Genomic DNA, 10,209 nt, shown 5'->3' with positions numbered 1-10,209 from the left:
CCAATCAGAGCTGCGCATCGTCGACGCATTCGTGTTGGTGTTTAATTCTTATGCTGACGTATGATGGATATACGTGCACGTATTTCACCACTATGTCCAACCACAATACGAGATTTCACAAGAAAGCCCGCCCCCTGTGAAACCACGCCTTTCGTAACTGAAACACGACATTTTAGCGCGAAACAACGCTCACTGGCCCAGTTGTTCTAAAGGAAAGGGGGATTTTACTTTTTTTACTTTACTGTAGTGAAAGGCTTTATAGGTAGCCTAATGTGTACTTCTAATTTATTAATAAGTAAAAATACTAATGAAATAAAAAATATAAATATGTGTATATATTACATCATGATACAAATGTTGTATTTTTGACCAGTGTTAAAGTTTTATTACATTTTAGTTCCTGAAAGTTCCCGATTTTTTTTTTTTTTTTTTTTTTTTTTTTTTTAATGTATCCCAATATTACTAAAAAGTTTTGAACAACACATACTGATGATCTGATCCAGATCAAAACCGAGATTGGATTTTGTGTTCTCCGATTTCAGAATCCTTTTTTCTTTCTTTTGAACAACGCTTTTTAAAGATTTGATCCAATCCGATTGCTGAAATCAGATCAGATTACTTTTGAACAACTTGGTCCAGATCAAAATCAAGACTAGATTATTTGATCTAATTCGATTTCAGAATCCCAAAACATTTTTGAAAAAATATATCTTATTCATATGTTATGATATCCACTGTAGTGGACATTAGGACTCAGTTATTCAAAAAATAACAAAGCATGAAAAGATATGTATAGGCAAAAACAATGGATTTTTTTTTTTTTTTTTTTTTTTTTTTCATTCACCAGTTAATTTTTAGGTTTCAGGATTTCTTTAACCAAACATTGTATAAAGAGGATTCTCAACTATGTTATGAAAGATATAACAGAATGATTTGATATAGTAAATTTGATATGTGTAAAATGGCCATAAATGGGTATACAATGTATCTATACATTGTAACTAATTTGAATATTAATGTGTTCTTGGGGCAACATGTAATGAAAAAAGAAGTGCAATAATGGGAGTAATAATTGGCAACATTTTCATAAGAATATCTAATATTTAATAGGAATATTGATATATAATTTATTTTCCTATTCACTTGTTGTGTCTCCCATAATGCCTGATTTACATACTTTAAGTCCTGTTGTCCACTACAGTGGATGTATGAATTTGTAATTACAATGAATTTGTATTTGTAACAGAAAGACATATTCTGATTTGAAACCCCATAACAATTTCCTGAGATGTTAATTTATGGCAAACAATTTGAAAATTAGATTTAAATGATAATTACAAAATATTATCAATTTCCATAAGAGTGCTAAATTTGATTATTCAATCAATATCAGTCATTTATATATATTCATGATTAGCCATTTTATTGTAGTTTTGAAACCCCAACTATTCATTTTCCATAAAACGTAAATGTAAAATTTAATTTATGAGACATCTGTTTTAAGTGAATGCTGCAAAGTCCAGTCACTTAACAGATTCATAGCCTACCTACAATATTGTTTTCTCTGAAACGTGTGGAGACAAAGATGGATTAAGGTTACACATGCAAATTGAACAATTCATTTAGGAATCAAAATATACATGGGTGTTTTTGAAGTAGTCTTTTAAAGGCACAATATGTAAGATTTTTAGATTCAAATATCCAAAAAACACTAAAACAATGTTATATATTTTGTTGACTTGTGTACTTACATTATCCCAAACGTTTCCAACAATGTTTAAATCCAGAGAAATCAGCAATTTTAACCAGTGTAACGGACCGTGTCATTGCATCGCCTGTCAATGACATATAAAGAATGTACATGTATAAAGAAAAGGGATCCGAATAAAAGATAGGAAACTAAGAAACTATCAAAAATAAAAGATAGAATCAATTATTCCCAAGCAGTAAAGCACAATTAGTTATCCCCAAAAAAGATACGCAAGAGCCATCCAGCTTTTATTAATATGTCGTCCAGCTTTTATTAATATGATATTCTAATATCGATCACTGCAAAGTGCAACAAGTCTTATACCAGTCACAGAGCGAACGCACAGAGTAACGTTATAACATAACTTGCAACTGTTACGAGTGTCACTTATGAAGATACCAGAGGTCACCCTCCCCTGAGTTTTGAATCATGAACTCAATTTCCCAGAATCCTCATACCTGGCCTGATTGCGCAACACCTGATAGCCATTTCACAGACTATGGTTCAATGCAAAGTATTGTGTTTGCCACGGCATACAATTCTGAGTGTTTATTCCTTGATCTGTCTAGCCTGTTGCCGACCTTGTTTGGGTTAGTGTTCCCTTGACTCTTGCTGCCTGCCTTTGACTCTTTGCTTTGTTTGTTTGGATTACTGTTACTGTCTGGTGCCTGCCTCGACTCCTGCCTGTTATGACCACGCTTGCTTCTCTGCCTACGTTGCTGTTAACCTAGATTTTCCGACCCATGCCTGTCTGTATTCTGTTTTTGTCGTTGTTTAATAAACCACACATGGATCGTAATCCAGGCGCTTCTGATTCTTCACCACAGAATACTTCGCCAGCTATGGATCCAGCGGTTATAATACAATTGTCATCTGAAGTGTCGGCTCAGGCAAATATGTTAGCCACGCATCAACAACAGCTAGCACAGCTAACAACACTAACAGAGGAGCAGGTGAAGACATTACAGGATCTTCGTCTGCCCGCATCGGACCCTGCCGATTTCACCTCCAAGCCAGGTACAAAATATCATGTCTCAAAGTAATATCACTGCTAATCCCCATCTAGCATTTGCTAAGAAATTTGCTGACACCCCAGATAGATGTAAGGGATTTTTCATGCAGTGCTCCATGTTTGTAGCACAACAGCCCATGAGTACGCATTATAATTTTGTACTCTTGCCACTCAAACGGTGTGGGTGGACGACACTCTAAAGCTCCTGTTTCGCAAAGGCTTAAACATCGAGGTACAATCCGAGCTTGCCTGCCGAGATGAAGAGAGAACATTAGACCAATTCATTGATCTAGCCATTCGAATCAACAATCTCATTCGCGCTAGAAAATCCATTAGATCTGCTCAGCCAGTCAGCCAAGCAAGTAACCCACCATTATGATTATTCAGAACCCATGCAAGTTGTTAGAACACATTTATCATCTGAGGAGCGTGAACGCAGAATCGGAGAGCATCTTTGTCTGTGCGGGCAAATGGGACACCTGAAAGCAAGCTGTCAGACACGACCTCCACAACAGAGCACTCCTAGAGTACCTCCCTTCTTCCCAACTATTCTGCCTCTTGTATTGAAGTACCAGTTAAGATAGTCTTCTTGACGAGCACTACTGTAACCAAAGCCCTACTTGACTCTGGTGCAGCTGGTAATTTTATCAATGAATATTTAGCACAACAATTTAATATACCCCTAATTCATTGCAAATCTCTCTTGGCAGTGCCTGCACTAGACGGGCGCCCCCTGGGGACTGGACGCATCCTAAGTTCAACCACCGATGTCACCCTGCAAGTTGGGATTCTCCACATAATTCAGTTGTCCTTGGTCTACCCTGGCTTCAAAAACACAATCCTCAGATATCCTGGCAGGAGAAACAAATTATTCGCTGGGGCACCCCTTGTCTTAGACCAGTGCTTCCAATGCCTGTAGGAACTGCCACCATCAAAGCAGAGTCAAGCTCGGCTCCTAATCTACCCCCTGAATACTCATCAAAGCCTTCAGCAAATCCAAAGCTACACAGTTACCCCCTCATTGCACCTACGATTACGCCATTGTACTTCTACCAAGCACAACCCCTCCATGAGAAAGAATTTTTCCATTATCGGAACAAGAAGCTAAAGCTATGGAAGCATACATCAATGAGGAGCTGGCCAAGGTCTTTATTCGACCATCCACCTCTCCAGCTTCGGCAGGCTTCTTTTTTGTGGGTAAGAAAGATGGCGGCCTACATCCCTGCATTGACTACCTTGTCTCAGTGATATAACTGTGAAATTCAAATATTCACTGCCCTTAGTCTCAGCAACACTCGAACAATTGAGGACCGCTAGAATTTACACTAAACTCGACCTCTGCTGTGCATACAACCTCATCCGCATCCGTGAAGGAGATGAATGGAAAACTGCCTTCTCCACCACTAGTGGGCACTATGAATATCTTGTCATGCCTTTTGGGCTGGCCAATAGTCCCTGCTTCTGGTATTAACTGATCACCGAAATCTGGAGTACCTATGCTCTGCCAAAAGATTAAATCCCAGGCAGGCCAGGTGGGCACTATTTTTTACTCGGTTTGACATTACAATTTCTTACCGTCCAGGCACTAAGAACATTAAAGCCATCTCATTCACTCGCCAGCACGACTACAGCCTTCAGAATCTCTCACTAGAACCAATCATTCCCACTTCACTAATCTTAGCCCCGATTCAGTAGGACATCATGACTGAAATCACTCAAGCCCATTCACAACATCCACCCCTCCAGAATGCCCTCCTAACTTGACATTTGTACTATGTAACTGCTTTTGGTGGGAGTCCTTGCAAGCAAACACAATTACGTATGTAAATAACTGTCATATCTGTGCCACTACCAAACCTTCCAGACAACCACTGGCTGGCCTGCTAAAACCTTTACACATCCCCCGACGACCCTGGTCTCATATTGCCTATGATTTTGTAACTGATTTCTCAGTCTCTCAAGACAATACCACCATAGCTAACAGCTATTGATCGTTGGCGTGTCATTTAATACCCTTTCCCAAGCTCCCAGCAGCTTTAGAGACAGCTGAGCACCTTTTCCAGAATGTTTTTCAATTTTATGGTTTACCTGAAGACATTGTTTCTGACAGGGGCCCCCAGTTTACGTCCCGTGTGTGGTCAGCCTTCTTCCGTCAGCTCAATGTCAAGTCAAGTCAAGTCACCTTTATTTATATAGTGCTTTTTACAATGCAGATTGTGTCAAAGCAGCTTTACAGTGAAAAAAATTTGGCTGCACAGCAGCTCTAGAAGAAAATAGTCTCATTGTCCAGTTTATGTAAGTTCAGTGCTGATTCATTTCCACTGTAAACACACAATCTAGCTGACACCTCAGGAATGCATTGCAGTTGTGTATAGGCGCAGGTCCTCCATCTGATCTGGATACGGCCCGGATCCAGCTGACTGCGGTAAACCTCGGATAAACAGAGAGACTAATATCAGCATAGATGCCATTCTTCTTATGATGTAACGAGTACATCGGGTGTTAAAGGAAGTGTTCCCAATTCCGGCTGACCTAATTTATGCAGCCTAATAATCCTTTAATGGATGTGAAAATATAAATTGATAATGTGTTATGTGTATGCTAGATTAAAGAGATGCGTCTTTAGTCTAGATTTAAACTGACAGAGTGTGTCTGCTTCCCGAACAATGCTAGGAAGAATGTTCCAGAGTTTAGGTGCCAAACAGGAAAAGGATCTACTGCCTGTGGTTGATTTTGATATTCTAGGTATTATTAATTGGCCAGAATTCTGAGATCGCAATAGACGTGAAGGACTATAATGCGTTAAGAGCTCTCTCAAGTACTGGGGAACTAAATCATTTAGTGCTTTGTAAGTAATTAGCAAGATTTTAAAATCTACACGATGTTTAATAGGGAGCCAATGCAGTGCTAACAGAACCGGGCTAATATGGTCATACTTCCTGGTTCTTGTGAAAACTCTAGCCGCTGCGTTTTGGACCAGCTGTACTTTGTTTATTAAGCGTTCAGGGCAACCACCCAGTAGAGCATTACAATAATCTAGCCTTGAGCTCATGAACGCATGAACTAACTGTTCCGCATTTGTCATTGGGAGCATATGTCGTAGTTTAGATATATTTTTAAGATGGAAGAATGTGGTTTTACAGATGCTAGAAATTGCTTTCAAATGAAAGATTGGTATCAAAGAGCACACCCAGGTTCCTAACTGACGACGAACACTTAACAGAGCAGCCATCAAGTGTTAGACTGTATTCTAGGGTATTATGTGCAGAGGTTTTGGTCCAATAATTAGAATCTCTGTTTTTTCTGAATTTAGTAGTAGGAAGTTTCATCCAATTTTTTATATCAGCTATGTATTCCGTTAATTTTTTGAATTGGTATGTTTCGTCAGGGCGCAATGAAATATATAGAGCTGAGTATCATCAGCATAATAGTGAAAACTAACGCCATGCTTCCTAAAGATATCTCCCAAGGGTAGCATGTACAGAGTAAATAGCAACGGTCCTAGTACTGAGCCTTGCGGTACTCCACACTGAGCTTGTGTTTACTGCTACAAACTAATAACGGTCAGATAAGTCAAGTCAAGTCAAGTCACCTTTATTTATATAGCGCTTTTTACAATGTAGATTGTGTCAAAGCAGCTTTACATTGATAACTGGTACATTGTTTGGCTGCACAGCAGCTCTTAAAGAATAGTGTCAATGCAGGCAGATCAAAGCACTGTTGAATATCAAATGTCAAGTCAAGTGTCCCCAACTAAGCAAGCCAGAGGCGACAGCGGCAAGGAACCCAAACTCCATCAGGTGACATCAGGTGGCAGACAAGTGGCAAATTGGTGTTAAAATGGAGAAAAAAACCTTAGGAGAAACCAGGCTTAGTCGGGTGCCAGTTCTCCTCTGGCCAACAGTGCTTTGTTACAATTCAGGTTGCTATCATAAGTCCAATAGGATCGCAACATTAAAAGTATTTATTTCAGTTCCATCTAATTGAGGATCGTATTCATCACGCCGGTATGGACGGTTGTTGAGGAACTGTGTCGTGGCTGTCGTGTCGATGAGGCCTTCACAGAGGATGATCTAGTTGACTCAATCTCTGCTGATACTTCAGGGCTGCGTTGTGGTCGTGTCAAGGTGCAGGTCCTTGGTCTCACCTGGATACGGCCCGGATCCGGTTGACTACGGTGAACCTCGGGATAAACAGAAAGACTAATATTAGCGTAGATGCCATTCTTCTTCTGATGTAACGAGTACATCAGGTGTTATAGGATGTGTTCCCGGTTCCGGCTGACCTAATTTATGCAGCCTAATAATCCTTTAACGGATTTGGAAATTGGTAATGTGTTATGTATATGCCAGGTTAAAGAGATGCGTTTTTAGTCTAGATTTAAACTGACAGAGTGTGTCTGCTTCCCGAACAATGCTAGGAAGATTGTTCCAGAGTTTAGGTGCCAAATAGGAGAAGGATCTACCACCTGCAGTTGATTTTGATATTCTAGGTATTATCAGCTGGCCTGAATTCTGAGATCGCAATAGACGTGAAGGACTATAATGAATTAGGAGCTCGCTCAGGTACTGGGGAGCTAAACCATTTAGTGCTTTGTAAGTAATTAGCAAGATTTTAAAATCTATACGATGTTTAACAGGAAGCCAATGCAGTGTTGACAGAACTGGGCTAATATGGTCATACTTCCTGGTTCTAGTAAGAACTCTAGCTGCTGCATTTTGTACGAGCTGTAGTTTATTTATCAGGCGAGCAGAACAACCACCCAGTAGAGCGTTACAGTAATCTAGCCTTGAGGTCATGAACGCATGAACTAACTGTTCTGCATTTTTCATTGAGAGCATATGTCGTAGTTTAGATATATTTTTAAGATGGAAGAATGCGGTTTTACAGATGCTAGTAACATGGCCTTCAAATGAAAGATTGGTATCAAAGAGCACACCCAGGTTCCTAACTGACGACGAAGACTTAACAGAGCAGCCATCAAGTGTTAGACAATATTCTAGGTTATTACGTGAAGAAGTTTTTGGTCCAAAAATTAGAATCTCTGTTTTTTCTGAATTTAGTAGTAGGAAATTACTGGTCATCCAATTTTTTATATCAGCTATGCATTCCGTTAATTTTGTGAATTGGTAAGTTTCGTCAGGGCGCGAAGAAATATAGAGCTGAGTATCATCAGCGTAACAGTGAAAACTAACGCCATGCTTCCTAATGATATCTCCCAAGGGTAGCATGTACAGAGTGAACAGTAACGGTCCTAGTACTGAGCCTTGTGGTACTCCATATTGAACTTGTGATCGATATGACATGTCTTCGTTTACTACTACAAACTGATAACGGTCAGATAAGTATGATTTGAACCATGACAATGCAATTCCACTAATGCCAACATAATTTTCGAGTCTATTTAAAAGAATATTGTGATCAATAGTGTCAAATGCTGCACTAAGATCCAGTAACACTAATAGAGAGATACAACCACGATCTGATGATAAGAGCAAATCATTAGTAACTCTAATGAGAGCAGTCTCAGTACTATGGTACGGTCTAAATCCTGACTGGAAATCCTCACAGATACCATTTCTTTCTAAAAAGGAACATAGCTGTGATGATACTGCCTTTTCTAGTATTTTTGACAGAAAAGTGAGATTTGAGATCGGCCTGTAATTGACTAATTCTCTAGGATCAAGTTGTGGTTTTTTAATAAGAGGTTTAATAATAGCCAGCTTAAAAGTTTTTGGTACGTATCCTAATGATAAAGATGAATTGACGATATTGAGAAGAGGGTCTATGACCTCTGGAAGCATTTCTTTCAATAGCTTAGTCGGTATAGGGTCTAACATACATGTTGTTGATTTTGATGATTTAACAAGTTTAGACAATTCTTCCTCTCCTAAAGCAGTAAATGAATTGAATTTTTCCTCAGGGACACTACAATGCACAATCTGACACGATACTGTAGTAGACGGTTGCATGGTTATTATTTTTTCTCTAATATTATCAATCTTGCAAGTAAAGAAGTTCATAAAGTCATTACTGCTGTGCTCTTTGGAAACATCAGAAGTTGAAGCTTTATTTCTTGTTAATTTAGCCACTGTATCAAATAAATACCTAGGGTTGTGTTTATTTTCTTCTAAGAGTTTTGAAAAATAGGCAGATCTAGCAGATTTTAAGGCCTTTCTGTACTCAATCATTCTCTCTCTCCACGAAATACGAAATACTTCTAGTTTTGATTTCTTCCAGCTGCGCTCCATTTTTCTGGCTGCTAACTTTAGGGCCCGAGTGTGGTCATTGTACCATGGCATTGGATTAATTTCCTTAATCTTTTTTAAACGCAAAGGAGCAACTGAGTCTAATGTGCTGGAAAAGACAGAGGCAATAGTTTCTGTTACAACATCGAGGTCTTCTAAGCTGTCTGGTATGCTAAGGCGATGAAAATGATCAGGAAGATTATTTATAAAGCAATCTTTAGTGGTAGAAGTGATGGTTCTACCATATTTATGGCATGGAGGCAGTTTAGCCGCCTTGACTAAATGTAGTATACACGAGACTAGATAATGATCTGAGATGTCGTCACTCTGCTGCAGAATTTCAACAGCATCAATATCGATTCCATGTGACAATATTAGATCTAAAGTATGATTACGACAATGAGTGGGTCCTGACACATGTTGTCTAACACCAATAGAGTTTAGAATATCTGCAAATGCCAATCCTAATGCGTCTTTTTTATTATCTACATGAATATTAAAATCACCAACAACAAGGACTTTATCTGCAGCTAGTACTAACTCTGATAGAAAGTCAGCAAATTCTTTGATAAAGTCTGTATTGTGTCCTGGTGGCCTGTATACAGTAGCCAGCACAAATGTCAACTTACATAATGTTACGTAAAGTACCATAGTTTCGAAGGAATTATATTTGAAAGACTTCTGACTAATACTGTAAATATTACTATAGATTACAGCAACACCTCCCCCTTTGCCTTTCTGACGGGCATTGTGTCGATAATCATAACCTTGAGGACTAGACTCATTTAAAGTAATGTAATCGTCCGGTTTTAGCCAAGTTTCTGTCAAACACAGCACATCTAGATTATTATCTTTGATAATATCATTAACAATAAGTGATTTTGAAGAAAGGGATCTAATATTTAACAACCCGAGTTTTATCATTTGTTTAGCATTATTATCTCTATTTTTTATTTGTTGAACATCAATTAAATTTTTACCATTAAATGGGTTTGGAAGTTTTTTGTTTTTACTAATTCGGGGTACAGACACAGTCTCTATTTGAAAATATCTAGGTGTAAGAGTTTCTATGTGTTGAGAGTTATCTGAATTTTCTGACTTCTGTAACGTGAGGCAGCTAGCAGACGGTCGGTTTAGCCAGTCTGTCTGCTTTCTGACCTGGGCCCCAGTTTGTCATGTTTCAGTTCTAAGACTATGTG

This window comes from Ctenopharyngodon idella, chromosome 5 (genome assembly GCF_019924925.1).
Source record: "Ctenopharyngodon idella isolate HZGC_01 chromosome 5, HZGC01, whole genome shotgun sequence".
Classification (NCBI taxonomy): Eukaryota; Metazoa; Chordata; class Actinopteri; order Cypriniformes; family Xenocyprididae; genus Ctenopharyngodon; species Ctenopharyngodon idella.
The sequence above is the reverse complement of the archived record's forward strand: the minus strand, read 5'-3'. Positions refer to the sequence as shown.